Below are 14,973 nucleotides of genomic sequence, written 5' to 3'. Positions count from 1 at the left end.
CCTCTTTACAGGATCTCAAGTTGACTAAGTATGAAAAGATCTCTGACCAAGTCCTGGTTCATGGAACAGTCATAGGAAAAGAGAAGGAAATGAAGGCTGAACCAGAGACAAGCCAAAAAAGGGGAGAAAAGACATTACCATAGATGACAAATCTGAAATCGATAAATATGTATGGTTTGTCTGTGGTCTCAAGTAGGTGGGACCAGCACCTAGAACACAATTTCTGGTTCAAAGCATTTAATGCAATTAATTCTAGAAGAAGTCCTTTCACAGAAAAAGCACAATCGGTAATGGTGAAATTGTCTTGATTATCAAAAGTCCTGGTTTATTTGTTTGTTTTTGCTGAGTTCATACATCATTTAACTAAGAAATAATCTTCAGTTCCCATGAAATTAGAACCAACAGAGGCTAGCTGTAAAATGGAAGATGTAAAGTTTTTTTAGAAATAAATGAACCCCAAACAATAGCTCTCAATTTGATTAAAATAAAATATAAAGAAAAAAGATGCTGTCATTTTGTAATACCTTCCTATTTCATAGTTGATTTAAGGTTCTAGCTTGAGTTTTACATCTGTTTTCTACTCAGTTTTATTAATCGTTACTTAATTCAAGAATTCATTTTCACTCTATGAACTTAGTTTAGAAAGCAAGCAAGGAGTTTATCATTTTTGTTATCATTTCCAAATTCACCAAAAATATAGGTGTGTGCTCATGTGTAGTCAGAATATTAAAGAAGGGTTAAAGCCTTCTTTCCAGAACTTGGTAAGTCATTTTTCCAAATGTATATTGAAACATAAATACAAGTGTTATGACTCCTCTTTCAGGAGTCATATACACTAAGAACAAGAGTGATTGTGAAATATGAGGTTCACTCGTTTATCACAGAACAGGGGCCATAGACTAGATTTGGACATGGGATCGTAATTGTGAGTAAGAAGATAAACTACTAGAGCTGAAAACTGCCTTGGAGACTTTCAAATCCAAAGTCATTGTTTAATATGACAAAACTAAGAAAGAGAAAGACACTCATCCAAGTTGGGTATTAAGTGCAAAGGTCTTGACAGTCCAGCAGATTAGCAATAAATATTCTTCAACCTCACTCATACTGTAATATTGCCTACTAGTCAATCAAACAATAAATATTTGGAGGGTGCGCTAAGAATATGATTGACACTGCATTAGTAGCTTGGAGATAAAAGGACACCATGATAGATTAGATAGATAGATGACAGACAGATAGATAGATGGGTAGATAATTACGATGCGGTTCTCAGCCTAAACAAGTTTACTATGTGGTTAGGGAAGCAAAAAAAAGTATGTGATTCAACATGGTATTACTCACAAAGCAATATAACATCACTCATTTGTCAATTATACATTGAGCAAGTACCCACTATGTATCATTTACTGGCTACATGCTGGGATCCAAACAACAGCTTTTGAAAATTTTCCAACCTAGTGGTGGAGACAAGCATGTAAACACCTGTAGTACATGCTATAACAGAAGAACTATAATAGAGAAATGCTTTATTGAAAAATCACAGAGGACTTCACACTAGAAGGTCACCTGAGCAGTGTTTTAAAGGATGATTAGGAGATCACTGTGCATAGAGATGGAGAGCAAGTATCTCTGATAGAAGGAACAACCTAGGTAAAGACAGAGGGGAAGGAGAGAGCACAGACTATTGCAGGATTGCAAGTGTAGTGGATGGAGAACAGTGGTAAGATGTAAGGCTAACAAAGTCAGTAGGAGTTAGATATTAATACATTTTAACACCACACCACGCTGTTAGGGCTTTATCCTGAAGCCAATAAAAATATGGAAGAAAGACATGGTCAGGCATGTATAATAAAAAGGTAAAAAACCCATAATTTTACTTCTGAAAATGTAATCTAAGGCTATAATAATAGATACATGCAAATACTTGGCTATAAAGATGTCTACCATTGTAATGTTTGTAATAACAAGAACTAGAAATAACCTAAATATTTAAGAATGTGGAACTGGTTTAATGAATGTTGGTAGATTCATATAATGGATAACTGGGTCAAGATGGCAAATTAAACACATATCAAAAATTCTCTCTTCCAGTCTGAACTCAGAAATAACTAATAAAAAAAATAAAAAGAAATGACAACATAAAGTATGCATAATTGAAGATAGAATACACCCAACAAATAAGGGAAAATTTCTGCATAGCAGAAATAGAGAGGCAATCCACAGTAATAAATGTGGGAAAAGCTACTAGTCCACAGGGGATTGGGGACAAATATAGACATTGGCTTAGGGATTCTTAATGGAAACATGCAATGGGGAACAAATGTGAGTAGTGCATGGCAGGAGGGACAGACATGGGCCCACCAAATGAACCCAGAACCTGGGGTTATACTACCCACCTGCAAAAAGACAATGCAAAAGCTCTTCCCACTCTCCTAGGGCCACTCTGAGGACAGAGCAGAAATATCCATGTAAAAATGGGATTTGGGTCTGATTGGCACATGGATGCGAGAGCTGAAATTGTACCCTCCCCCAAGGGAAAACTCAAACAATCATAAGACCTGATTTTGTAGAACCCAGATCTAAGAAAATACAAAATCCCCCTACAGGACTGGAGAAATTTCCAAAAATTGAAGAGAAATCCTCACAAAGAAGATATCTCATTAAGAATTTTCAAGAACGTGAAAATGCCCAGATATGTGATATAAAATAATCCGACCCAACAAACAGGATGATTCATACCCATGAAATAGAGAAAATAGATTAATTTGAATAACAGTTTTAAAAAGTAAAATTAAAACCCTCAGAGAGTTTAAAAAATGACTAATAATCATGATATAAGAACTGAAGTTCATAAAATAAGAGGAGGCAGTCAAGAATAGGCAAATAAGAAAAACAACAAAAATCTTAAAGTTATTAAAAACAAAATCTCAGCAGATGAGCTTAACTTGTATACTAAGTAAGAGTGGAATTCAGCATTGGTGAAATGGAGGTTATAATTAATATGATTGAAAATGCAAAACAGATAAATACACTCTAGTATGTTTAATACATATTCCTAAGATTGGCAGCAGAAGAGAAGCAATGTTATAATGCCTGAGAATTTTCCAGAATTGGACATTGATGTCTGATTGACAGATTGTACCAAATCTTAATGTGTGGTCCAGAGAGTCACAGAGGTCCCTAGAATCTTTCCAAGGGGTCCACAAGGTCAAAACTATTTCTACAATAATATTAGGGTGTTATATGCCTTTTTAATTATCAATTTCTTATAATAATGTGTTTTCTAGAGGCTCCATTATGTGTGATAACATGGCATAATGAAGTGTGTCAACATTTGGAAGATCTACACAACTCAGTGAACCAATATTTTCCAAATGATCAATGTATGTGTTAACACGTAATGCATGGGTAAAAGATCAACTTAAAGCAGAAGGTAGACCAACGTAAAACTGTGTAAAAAGTTCACTGATGTGACCTCAGATTCCTTATTGCAACTAACCTTTAAGAAACCATCACTTTTTGAATACTGATAGAGTATTAAAGAAGAATATCCACAACTATTTAAAAGAACTATGGAAATATTCCTCCATTTTCAAACTATGTATTTGTGTGAGGCAGGATTTTTTTTAAAATATGCTTTAACTAAAAGAGTATTTGCCACAGATTGAAAGCAGAAGCAGATATGAAAAACCAGCTGTCATCTATTAAGCCAGACATGAAAGAGATTTTCAAAAATATAAAACAATGCTATTCTTCATACTAATATTTTTGTTTTGAAAAATCATTATTTTAATTTAAATGCTGCTTAAATTAACACATAATCATTTGTTTATTATTTTTAAATAAATTATTATTTTCAAATTTCTCAATTTTAATTTCTAATAAGGTAAATATCAATAGATACAACTCAAACAAAAGTTCATTGGCATTCTCAATAATTTTGAAGTGTTTAGATCTCCTGAGTCCTAAAAGTTTGAGAAATGATGACATATGGATAATCTTTAAAAACAATAATGTTTTAATGGTAATGTAAATAATATATAGTGACATACAATAAAAAGTCATGATATGATGCAAGTCAAACCATGTATACAGCATGATCCTTTTTAAATAAATATTAATATCTTATATACATATGGAATATGTACATATGATAAAAATGTTTACATTCTTTATTTGATACTTACCAGTCATTAGGTGACTTTTTTCCCTTTATTTCCTATGTGCATTTGAATTTTCTAAATTTTCTGTAATGCATTTATTTAATAAATATTATTTAACAAATGTTATCTTGGCACTGGGCTAGCAGAAGTGAACAAAAAAGACACAATTTCCCCCTCACGTGACCTTACAATCTAGCCAGTAGTTAGGAATAAATCAAATACATATACTATTTAAATATAAGAGTATAGATCTTGATTAGTTTTTACAGAAACTTGATTAGCTTACCAGTTGGTGGGGGAGGGAACATAATTAATTGAGTTGGAAAATAAGGGAAAACAGACCAACAGATGGATGCATGATAGATCTCACTCTTATGAAGTGTGAAAAACTGATTGAATAAACATAAAAACAAGACAGAAGGAAAACACATTGAATATGCAAATTAGCAGGAATGACTAGAATTCCCAAAAGTGCCCCAAGTGCTAAGGAGAGGTGGATGCACTTAGAGATGGGTGGAGTTAATTAGGAAGACATTAAAGGAGGTGACTCAGGGCCTCAGTCTGCAGAGTAACAGAAAGGCTTTCAACTGAATACACAAGGTTTATGTCTGGATTGAATTCAGAGTAAAACCCCTATTAGAAAAGGACAAATCCATTGCATGGGTTTCAATATCGACTAGCGATTATATCTTCATTTGATATCAAGTTTTCTTTGATAACTTTGTAAAATGGAATGTAGGTAGCTTTGTATAGATTCATTGAATACTATGCACTAACAAAAACAGCTTAGAAGGAATCCTGGCCAGAATTAAATTTCCAGCTTTTTATACTGGTATTTTCTTCCTCTTCTCTTGTAGTTAGGTAGGCCATTTTTTAAAAATTAGTACTTTTAATATTCTAAAACTAAATCTTGCATTTCTAACAGAGCTAGAATTACATGTAAATGTCCATTTATTTTTTAAAAATAGCATAATAGTAGATGATCTAAAATAATCTAATTTGGGCACAAAGCAAGGCTCATATCTATTTCCTCACTTATATGTCTGCAACAGGAAGGTTCATGTACAGTGTAAATGGCTGTAGCATATGTAAGGCTCCGGTTCACTCATCCATTAGCTGTCACCTTCTCTAGTTTTCTGAAAGTTAACTCAAGCCTATTGCATCAGTCAAGAGTCTCAGCCTACCTTGCTAAAATGGCAAATGATCTAGTATGTGATCTAACACAAAGGATAATACATTGAGATATATGTGCAGGCAGATCAACTAAAAATAATATAAGCACAGTAAATAGTCTTTTGTTCCTGGGCAGAGGTTTATTGATTGTGTTGTACTTTGACTCACAAATTGTTAAAGCACTAAATAAATGTTTATTGAATGTCCTACCTTCAAGGCATCTGTAGTCTAGTACTCCAATGAATATATTTAAAGTTGTATTGGTGCTATTATAAAGATATATGCAAATTACAGTGAGAGCCAAAAGGAGTTGAGTTCAATTCTCCTTGAGACTGAAGGAAAGGCTTCATAGAGGTGCTAGAGCTTGAGTTCTGAAGATGAGTAGATATTTAACAAGTGGAGGAAGGATGGAGGAAATGGGAGATAAAACTTGGCTGAGCAATGTCAAATGCATGACCTTTGGTTCAGCTGGATTGTAGATGGTTATCTCAGGCAGGGTATCACCTAGGCCTATCTTATTCATTAGCTTTCATCTCCATCCTAGCATGAAAACTAGAATATCATGAGTGTGAAAGTCAGTTTTGAACAAATAAATTGAGGGCATGAAAGTGGGGGGAAGCACTGTTGAGGAAGGCAAAGACCAGATAATGAATGGTTTTATATGTCAAGTAAAGGAATTTAGATTACCCTACAGAGCTGCCAAGAAGACAGTAAGAAAACATTCAACATTTTGTGCTTCAGAAAAAAATATCTCTGATTGTAGAGCAGATGTATTGGATGAGGAGGAGTGGTGGTCAGAAGACTAGGAGAAAGGTTAAGAAACTCCTTCAAGATTATATGCCCCACTCCTTATTTCTTCTGGATTAGGAAAGCAGGGGCCATAGAAGTCAATTTTTAAAGGCAAAGTTCATGGGCCTTCAATGATAATTCCATGAATTCCTTATGTTCTCCAACCACCAGTTTCCTAGCAGTCAAAAGTTAACCCAATGTGCACTAGAATCACTAGCTGAGTAGGTGAAAACGCCCATCATCACTTACCAGCTGTGGGACTTTGGGCCAGTTGGTGGCTTTTATCCTTTTCCCCACTGTGTAATGCACATGAAATGCCCTCCCTGATACCTCACCTACTTTCTATGACATCCACAGAAGATGATGAATGGGATAGCCCTTTACAGACTGGAACTCTTCTAGTTCGGTGAGAACCTGAAGGCTATTGTGAAGTGGACATATTCTGCAAAGCATCTGGGCCAACAAAAATTAAAAAATTTCCAAGTTCATGTAGGAAATCAGCAGCTAACTGAGCCCAGACTTAGTGCTAACATCATGTGACTTGAAGTTAATTTTAAAGGAATAAGTAACTTTTCGTTATCAACTAGATTAAAATAAAACTATCAGCCCTTAGGGCACCATACCAAGGAGCTCATGTTGACAAATTCCTTTGTTTCACCAATGAAGAAACTGAGACCCAAGGGACAATGGTTTACTCAACATTAGAGCAAATTAATGTCCAAGCCAGGACTAGAACCGATCTGTCTTCACTTCCAATCCAAAAGTCTTCTATAATAAACCGCCTGAGTGTGATAATGACAGGAAAAAAAATGCAGAGATTTTCTGTGTTCCATATAGCCCTATAGTTGTGAGAAGGGCCTGGAAGGGGGTGAGAGAAGATGATAAATAAGGAAGCCCCTCCAACACACACCTCCCAGCCCAACTGCTTTAAGGCCAACTCTGGGGTTTGTCTTTTTTTATAAAAGCAGTGAAATATAAGGTTCTCCTGCTACCAAACATAAATAAATAAAATATAATCACTACAGTATCGAAATGTTTTTTCTCAAAGTTTGATATGAACAAACCTAAAAATTCCAAATTGATGAACACATTGTAAACTTGTCACTCTAAGCAGATACCCATGCACGCATCTCTATTTACTTCAAAGTCCTGCATACATAGTGCCAAGCAGCTTCGAAAGATGCACACCACTTTCACCCATGACTCATCATCACATTTTACCACTGCAAGCACAAGAGGACAGATCGGTGAGATGGCACAGCTATTTACTAAACTGTTGAAGCGATAACACAAACAGGATTCTTTAAAGTAAACAGAACACAGGGGGAGAAGACTGTGTGGACTTTTTTTTTGTCCCCTTTATTAACCAATTTGCTTACATTTCCATAAATGTTTCTGAGCTTCTCTGCTGCCAAGTTACTGCCAAAGAAAGTATCAAGGCCACAGAAATATGCAGCCCAGGTACGAAGATGCCATTTAGAACCCCTGGCACTAATGACAAGAGTTGAGAGTGTCCCACCAGGAATAAAGGGCTGGCCCTGATCCACCAAGCTCCCTCACCCTATCCTCCCTTTTCAACTCAATTTCAGTGCACATTTCATGAGCTCCTACTGTGTATCAGATTCTGTGCAAGGCATGCTGGGAGATACGGAGAGAAATCAGGCATATACTAGAGCACAGTATGAAAGTCAATAAGAGGCATGCATGCATACGAGGTACAGCTGCCATGGTTTAGGGCAGGGGTCAGCAAACTGCGGCTTGTGAGCCACATGCGGCTCTTGGGTACGTCCCATCTCAAAAGTTTGCCAGCCCCTGGGTTAGAGGAATGAGTGATCAGTTCAAGTTGAAGGCTCTAGCTAGGAGGTGATGATGTTTGAGCCGGATCTTGGTAGGAAATTAAGGATTAGAAGGGTAGTTTTTGTCTATAAAATTGTAAATCCAGGTGATTCACCTCCCTGAGCCTCCTGAGCATAAGGATGCGTTCTCACCACTGACTCACTTTCCGCAGGTAACATGTTCAGCCAGCTAGTTGTTAGAGCAGCCCTAGAAAACTCACATAGTGGGTATGGGATAGACACAGTGCTTCTCTAAGATCTAATAAGCCCCTGGTCTGCGGCCTGGATTTGCCTATTCTGTTTTGACAGGCTGCCATCCTGAACTCAGCCCAGACACAAGCCACAAAGATTGCTTGACTTCGCGTAGCGTGAAATATCCATTACCCCAAAACACACACTAAAGGTGGCATTCCAAATTGAGGCCTCATTCTTTCCTTACCTTTCAAACTATAACCCTCCAGCCAATCAGCTTATAACTCTCTCAGCTCCCACTCTGAGAGCTGTCTGAGCCTGGTTCTGTAGGCAAACTTGAGCCCCGCAGGGTTAATAATAGCTTGTGAGCTTCAGGGTTGAGAGGACTTCACCCTGCCTCTCCATTTCTTATCTCACCCCTGCAGAAGGCTAAGACAGAAAGAAACTGGAGGGTGTGTCAGGCAAACTCGAGGACATGCAGTGATGCTCTCAGAGCTCTGGCCTAGGGCATTTGACACGTACACATAGAGAGAATTCCCTTCTCCTTGAGCTATAGTCCCAAATGCTTCAATATGAATAATATTTTCTAATCATAGTACTAGCTAATTCAATATATTGTCTTTTTCTTCTAATGAGAAGATGCAAATGACTCCAAAGAATAGGAAACTCTAAATATGGAAACTGGAAAAAAAAAAAAGCCACTGGGTTTGTGCCTGAGCAGAATGCCTTGGCACCAATGGGGCTGTGATGTGACCTCACTCTCTTTATATTTTTCAATGCAAGCTTCCCCACCCAGAGGGGTTTGCTGATGTAAAAGACAGTTATGGGCATGTTTTTCATCTTACACAGAGGTTGTACCCTAAGTGAGCTGCCTGGCATTGAAAGTTTTGAATTAGGCAACATGTACTAGCCTGGAAACTCAGAACAGACTGACTGAGAATCCATTCACCAAAAGAGGAATCGCTGGGGTCATTTCCAGATCAAGTAAGTCCTGATACTATATTCTTGACCACTACAAAGTAATTCACTAGGCCCAATTGCGTTTACTATCTGAATGGCTTCTATAGTTATTCTACTCTGAATAAAACATCATAAGAACTTTATACTATGGAACACCCACTTCTGGATGTGTTGTACAAGTTGCTATCATAATACTTAACAACAAAATAATAACCAACATCTACTGAACACTTACTCTGTGCCGGGCTATATTCCCAATGTCTTTTATGTATTATTGTGCGAGAATCTTCACAACAACCTTGTGAGATAGATACTTTTATTGTCCCCCTTTACAGAAGAGGGAACTGAGGCAGAGACAGAAGGGTTCAATAAATTGCTCAAATTCTCATTACTGGTAAACGGCAGGTGTAGAATGTAAAGCCAAGCTAGTGGCAGAGCTCACACTTTTAACCACCACCCCAGATTGCTTCTTGCACTTGTAGCCATGACTTTGTTGTATCTTTCTTTACCCATTGTGAGCTTTTTGAGGTTGGGGACTATCCCTCTCTCATCCTTGTTCTCATCACCTGCATTGAGTGATTGTTATTGAATGACTCAAAGTCATCCATGAACCCCCTCCCTTAACAAGGAACAGTCTCTCCCTCCATTCAACTGTCTCAGTTCTTAGATCATCTGACAATTTCTTCCTCATAGTGGTTTGCAAATCTTAAAACTTCCTTCTTTCCCCACTGTTTATATTTGTACAAAATTCATGGTTGAGTCATGTCTGAAATTTCCCCAAGTCCTGCCATATTTCCTTGCATTTAGCAAGGTTTTCTCCATAAATGCTTCTGGAATAAATGAAAACAGGGTTGGTACCTGGCATGAAAGAGAATACCAGGCCTTCCAGAAAGGCAGCCCAAGCCCACCTTCTTATATCTGCTATAATGGGACCTTTCACTGTGCTCACTGGAAAATGGGGAGGACTTGGAATTCACTCAAGAGCAGTGGTTCTCAAATTTGACCATGCTTCCAAATCCCCATAAGGCTTACTAAAACACAGATTGCTGACCCCACCCCAGGGTTTCTGATTCAGGAGGGGTGGGATGGGTTATGAGACCTGCCCTCTTCACAAGTTCCCCCCATGAAGCTAATGCTGCAAGACAGGGGACTGCACTTTTGGGAAGCACTGCTCTAGATCCCAGCTTTGGAGAACACTAAGTATTTTCAGTAAAAAAGAAACAAGTAGATAAGTAAGCAACTCCCTGGTGGAGTAAGACTGTGGAGAAAATAAAGGAGGCATGACAGGTCAGGCTTGTATGCGTAGTATGAACAGCTGGGTGAATCTATAGAGTATGAGATGTCCAAAGTGGGCCATGGGAAGATAAGCAGAAATTTTGGACATGAGATAAATAAATAAATAAATAAATAAATAAATAAATAAATAAATAAATAAGCAGTTCAGCTCCTTCTGCAGATCATAAAGAAATTTGGATTCACCTTCTCAGACAGGGAGGCCCCAACTCCCAGCCCCCTCTCCTCCCATCACTCATAGGAATAACAACCAACAGCCAAACATCTTACTGTTCTAAAGCACCTAAACCATTATGGCTGCTCTGTGTGGCTTCCCCATACAGCTGTGAAATATTGTGGGGCCCAGCTGAACAGGCAGTGGGGCTTCGAACTTGAAGACTGGGGAGTTCCATTTTGGAATGGCGGGGCAGGAGAGAGTAATTCTTCCCAAAATGGAGGAACATAAAATTCTCTCCCCTATCCCTTTTGCCACCAAGATGCCTGTGTGCTTGTAAAGCAACACCATTTAAAACATGGAAATAACAAAAACAAACCTTTTCTTTGGCTCCTGTGTTGGCAAAAGATTTCTATACGGTAGGCCTCTTCCGCCAATGGAAAAAAATAGTTTACCCAATATGTCCCATCCCCTCAATGCTAAGAAAGAAGTTTCTAACAGGCAGAAGCAGAGATCTAGCAGGGGAGGGATTTCGTTGGACCCTCAGCAAAATCTGGAAGTAAGCATCGCTGCTGCAAATCTTTTGGACAAAGCATTAGAGGGAGTGGGGAATGATGAGAAGACTCAGGTCATGTCCAAGTACAAAACAAGACTGAAAGGGCGATAACTGCTACAGAAGAAGATGGTGCAATGGGGACAAGAGACTCTGCCCAGGGTAACAAGGTAAAAGGAGCTGGTGGAACTATACATCCAAGTGGACTCAGCTAGGAGAGCAGGAGTGGGGGGGGGGGCTTTGGTTGGGAGGTGGTAGCAGGAAAGGGAAATGAAGACAAGGGTTATGCTGGGGTTATTCGGGTCATTTCAAGGTGAAAGCCAAAGAGCTTAGGTGGTGAGGTGAGGTCAGCTGCAGACAGAAGAAACCTCAGCAACAGAAAAGACCAGTGATTGCACAGCAGGAAGCCCAACAGGGGACGTGAGAGGCATCAGAACAGCCCAGCCAGACAAGCTCGGGTTTACCATGTGACTTGCTTCCTCTCCTTTAACCATAGCCTCTACATTTATAAATAAACAAATTCTTTTACATTTTCTCCGAGGGCCTGCTAGCTCTCATTCTTGCCTTCATTCAGTCCACAAAAAGATAAGTACCTACTACTTGCCAGGTAGTTAGAAGCTAGACCCAGAAAAATACACAAAAGTGACCCTACGTTTAAGAACCAGGCTTTTGAGCTGCCAGGACCACAGAATGGAAGACCTGAAGCCTGCCCTAAACTAAGCTAAATAATGTGTCATTTACACAAAGGCTTTTAACAAGGGCCTGATGCTGGACTCAGCTGACTAGCTCCCCAAGTTGCACTGTGGTTCAATAATATAGTCAGCTCAGGAATGTACTTGTGAATATTTCATTCATTCAGTACGGTTCCTGAATGCAAGCCACCTGGCTCAATATAATACAGGCACAGAATGTATGTTATTGCAAATGGTAGGCCGGATAAGGGGCACTGGCAGGAGAAGGGAGGCCAGTGAGGTGTGCATGACAGGAGACAAAGTAAGAGGCGATGAGTGTCTGTCCTGAGAGAGGAGAACTAGAGGGAGCATCACAACTTAAACTAGAGATAATAAAATAATACATGGAGTCAACCTGGGTGAGGAAAGGGGGGGGGTGCTAAGGGTGACTCTATGTTTCTGTTTTGTGGTGACACTTGAGAAAACAGGGAAAGGGGAATATTTAGGGAGAAAATAAAGAACTCAGTAGTTTTGTTTGTTTGTTTCTTTCTTTCCCCTAGCATTAGTTTTGTTTTTTTTGTTTTGTTTGTTTCTTTCTTTCTTTCCCCTAGCATTAAACAAATCCATTTATTTTAAGGAAATATCTATACAGGAATGCAGGGAGCAAAGACAAGTACCACATACCCACTATAAGAGCTGGGTGGGGTCATAAATATCATCTAGTCAACCCAATCCCCAAATCTAGAAGAGGAAGAACAGGGACGTGCCCTGGCTCACAATATGATGACCATATTTTTTTTAATTTGTATCTCAAAACAAAAATCTCAGGATGTTTCATAGACATTCTATAGTACCAGAATATGATGCTATTCTTCTTCCTCCTCTTTCTTATAAAAATGGAGAAGACAATGGGAGGTAGATTGGTTTCCTGATCCTTTTCCCATGAGGTGACTCAGAATCAGAGCAGAGCCAGACTGGCTCCTGATTTCTCTTTTATAACGAGGTTTCCCTAGGCCAGGAGAAATGGTGACACACACCCCAAGTTTTTTGTTTCAGTAATTCCCCCAGCAGTGGTCTAAAGAGCCTTTACTAACCAGATAGCAGTCCTGGTATATGCAAAGTGAGCAGTAGATGCCCAATATTCTCAACTGCACCTCCTCAACACACACATATATACTTGTGCGCACACAAACATGCGTGTTTTCTCTCCCCCTCCTGCCTCCAATCCCCATTGTTTCCCACATGGATATATAGGTCTCCTAAAACTGTTTGCATTCTGGTCTCAAATCTCTGGCCTTGAGATAAGAAAACCCAAACCTGCTCTGATTCCAGATCCACCTCTACTGTTTACTAGTTACTGAGTTAGACAATGCCCTGCACCTCTGGACCTCAGTTTCCTCATCTGACAAGGGAGAGGTTTGAACTAAATCATTCTGGAGATTCATTTCTCCTCTCACAATGTGTGAGGTTCCAACAGCTAAAGTTATTTTACCTGAAATATAATTTTCTGGAAGTTAAAGTGTTATATTATAATGAATGTGTCTGGTCTGTGTCCTGCGTTCCTGGGATGGAGGTTCTAAACACTTGGAATTTCCCAAATGATAGGAGTGTCTTTGTTATTTATTGTGGGCCCTTGAACCACACCTGAGTTTAAGCTAAGGAGATAACTCATGATGGGGGCCGGTTGTGCCAGAAAGACCAACAATGTGATTAGAAGGTTGGGGCTTTGAGCCAGGGTTTGAGAAGGGAGGGAAGCTGAAGAATGAATTTATTCACTTGACCAACGATTCAATCAATCATGCCTATGTAATAAAGCTCCAATTAATAACACTGGACACTGAGACTCAGGTGAACTTCTTTGTCAGGGAACACATCAATGTGCCAAGAGTGTAACGTGTCCTGATTCCACGGAGAGCAAGGAAGCGCCATGTTTGGGACCCTCCCAAATGTCACTCTATGTGTCTCTTCATTTGACTGGTGCTGATTCGTATCCTTTATAATAAAACTATAATCCTATATATAGTGTTTTCCTGAATTCTGTGGGTTAAGGAAATTATTTAATCTAAGGGGTTCATAGAAAACCCCCTCTCCAAATTTGTGGCCAATTGGTCAGACGTGAAGGTGGCCTGGGGACCCCAAATCTGTGGTTGGCATCTGAAGTAAGAGCAGTCTTGTTGGGCCCTTAACCTGTGGAGCCGGTGCTTACTACAAGTGGTCAACGTCAGAATTGAATGCAGTATCGCATATGATGTACCCATTGGATAATAACTATAATTTACATGTGTCCTTAGACAAATGCTATAAATATTCTGTAGCTTATAGTTGGTGTTGTGCTCTGGCAGCAGCATGGGTGTTATGTGATTATAAGAGATCAGCAGCTGCCATCATTTCAAAATCATGGTTATGGGTGTGATGAATGATATGAAAAACTGTTCCAAGATGTCAAAAAGGACACACTCATTTGCACCAACACCTCCTTGCAGGGCTTTAAATAGAAACATGTCCCTGCTATATTAAGCAGCTGTTACCAAGTTTAAAATATTTTTCTGAGGGGCAGCTGTTATCATTCAGGTGTTTGACTAAAGGCCTGCCTAATATATCATCTCCTTAACCACTACTCTATTGAGCTTACTTTTAGCATTCTCAAGCAATTCAAGTGTTGGTCATCCAAAAATTCATTCCTTTTTTCCCTTCCTATATGCATACAGAACAGAATTGAAATCACTGACACAGCTGAGCCAAAACAGATTTAAGAACATCTTTTTGTTTTAATGCAAACTCAATCTCTAAGCTCCTGTGCAGTTATCAACATCAAGGTTTGGATTCAATCATTTTGGAAATTCATTCCTCTTCTAATAATGTATGAGGTTCCAATAGCTAAGATTATTTTATCTGAAATATAGTTTTCTGGAAGTTAAGGTGTTATCTGCTAAAGAAAGTGTTTGGTCTTTGTCCTGGGTTCCTGGGAAGGAGGTTCTAAATCCTTGGATCATTGAAAAAAAACCAAAACAAAAACAAAAACAAGAATCTGGCATTCTTTTGGGAACCATCAAGTTAAGTTCTACAGCCATTCCCATCCTTCATGACACTGGAAAAGGTGGTCCCACCTCAGTGGTTGTAAAGGGCTGAATGTTTGTGTTCCCCTCAAAATCCATATGTTGAAGTCCTACCCTTCAATGTGAGAGTATTT

This window comes from Hipposideros armiger, unplaced genomic scaffold (genome assembly GCF_001890085.2).
Source record: "Hipposideros armiger isolate ML-2016 unplaced genomic scaffold, ASM189008v1 scaffold_891, whole genome shotgun sequence".
Classification (NCBI taxonomy): Eukaryota; Metazoa; Chordata; class Mammalia; order Chiroptera; family Hipposideridae; genus Hipposideros; species Hipposideros armiger.
Note: the sequence above shows the minus strand (reverse complement) of the source record.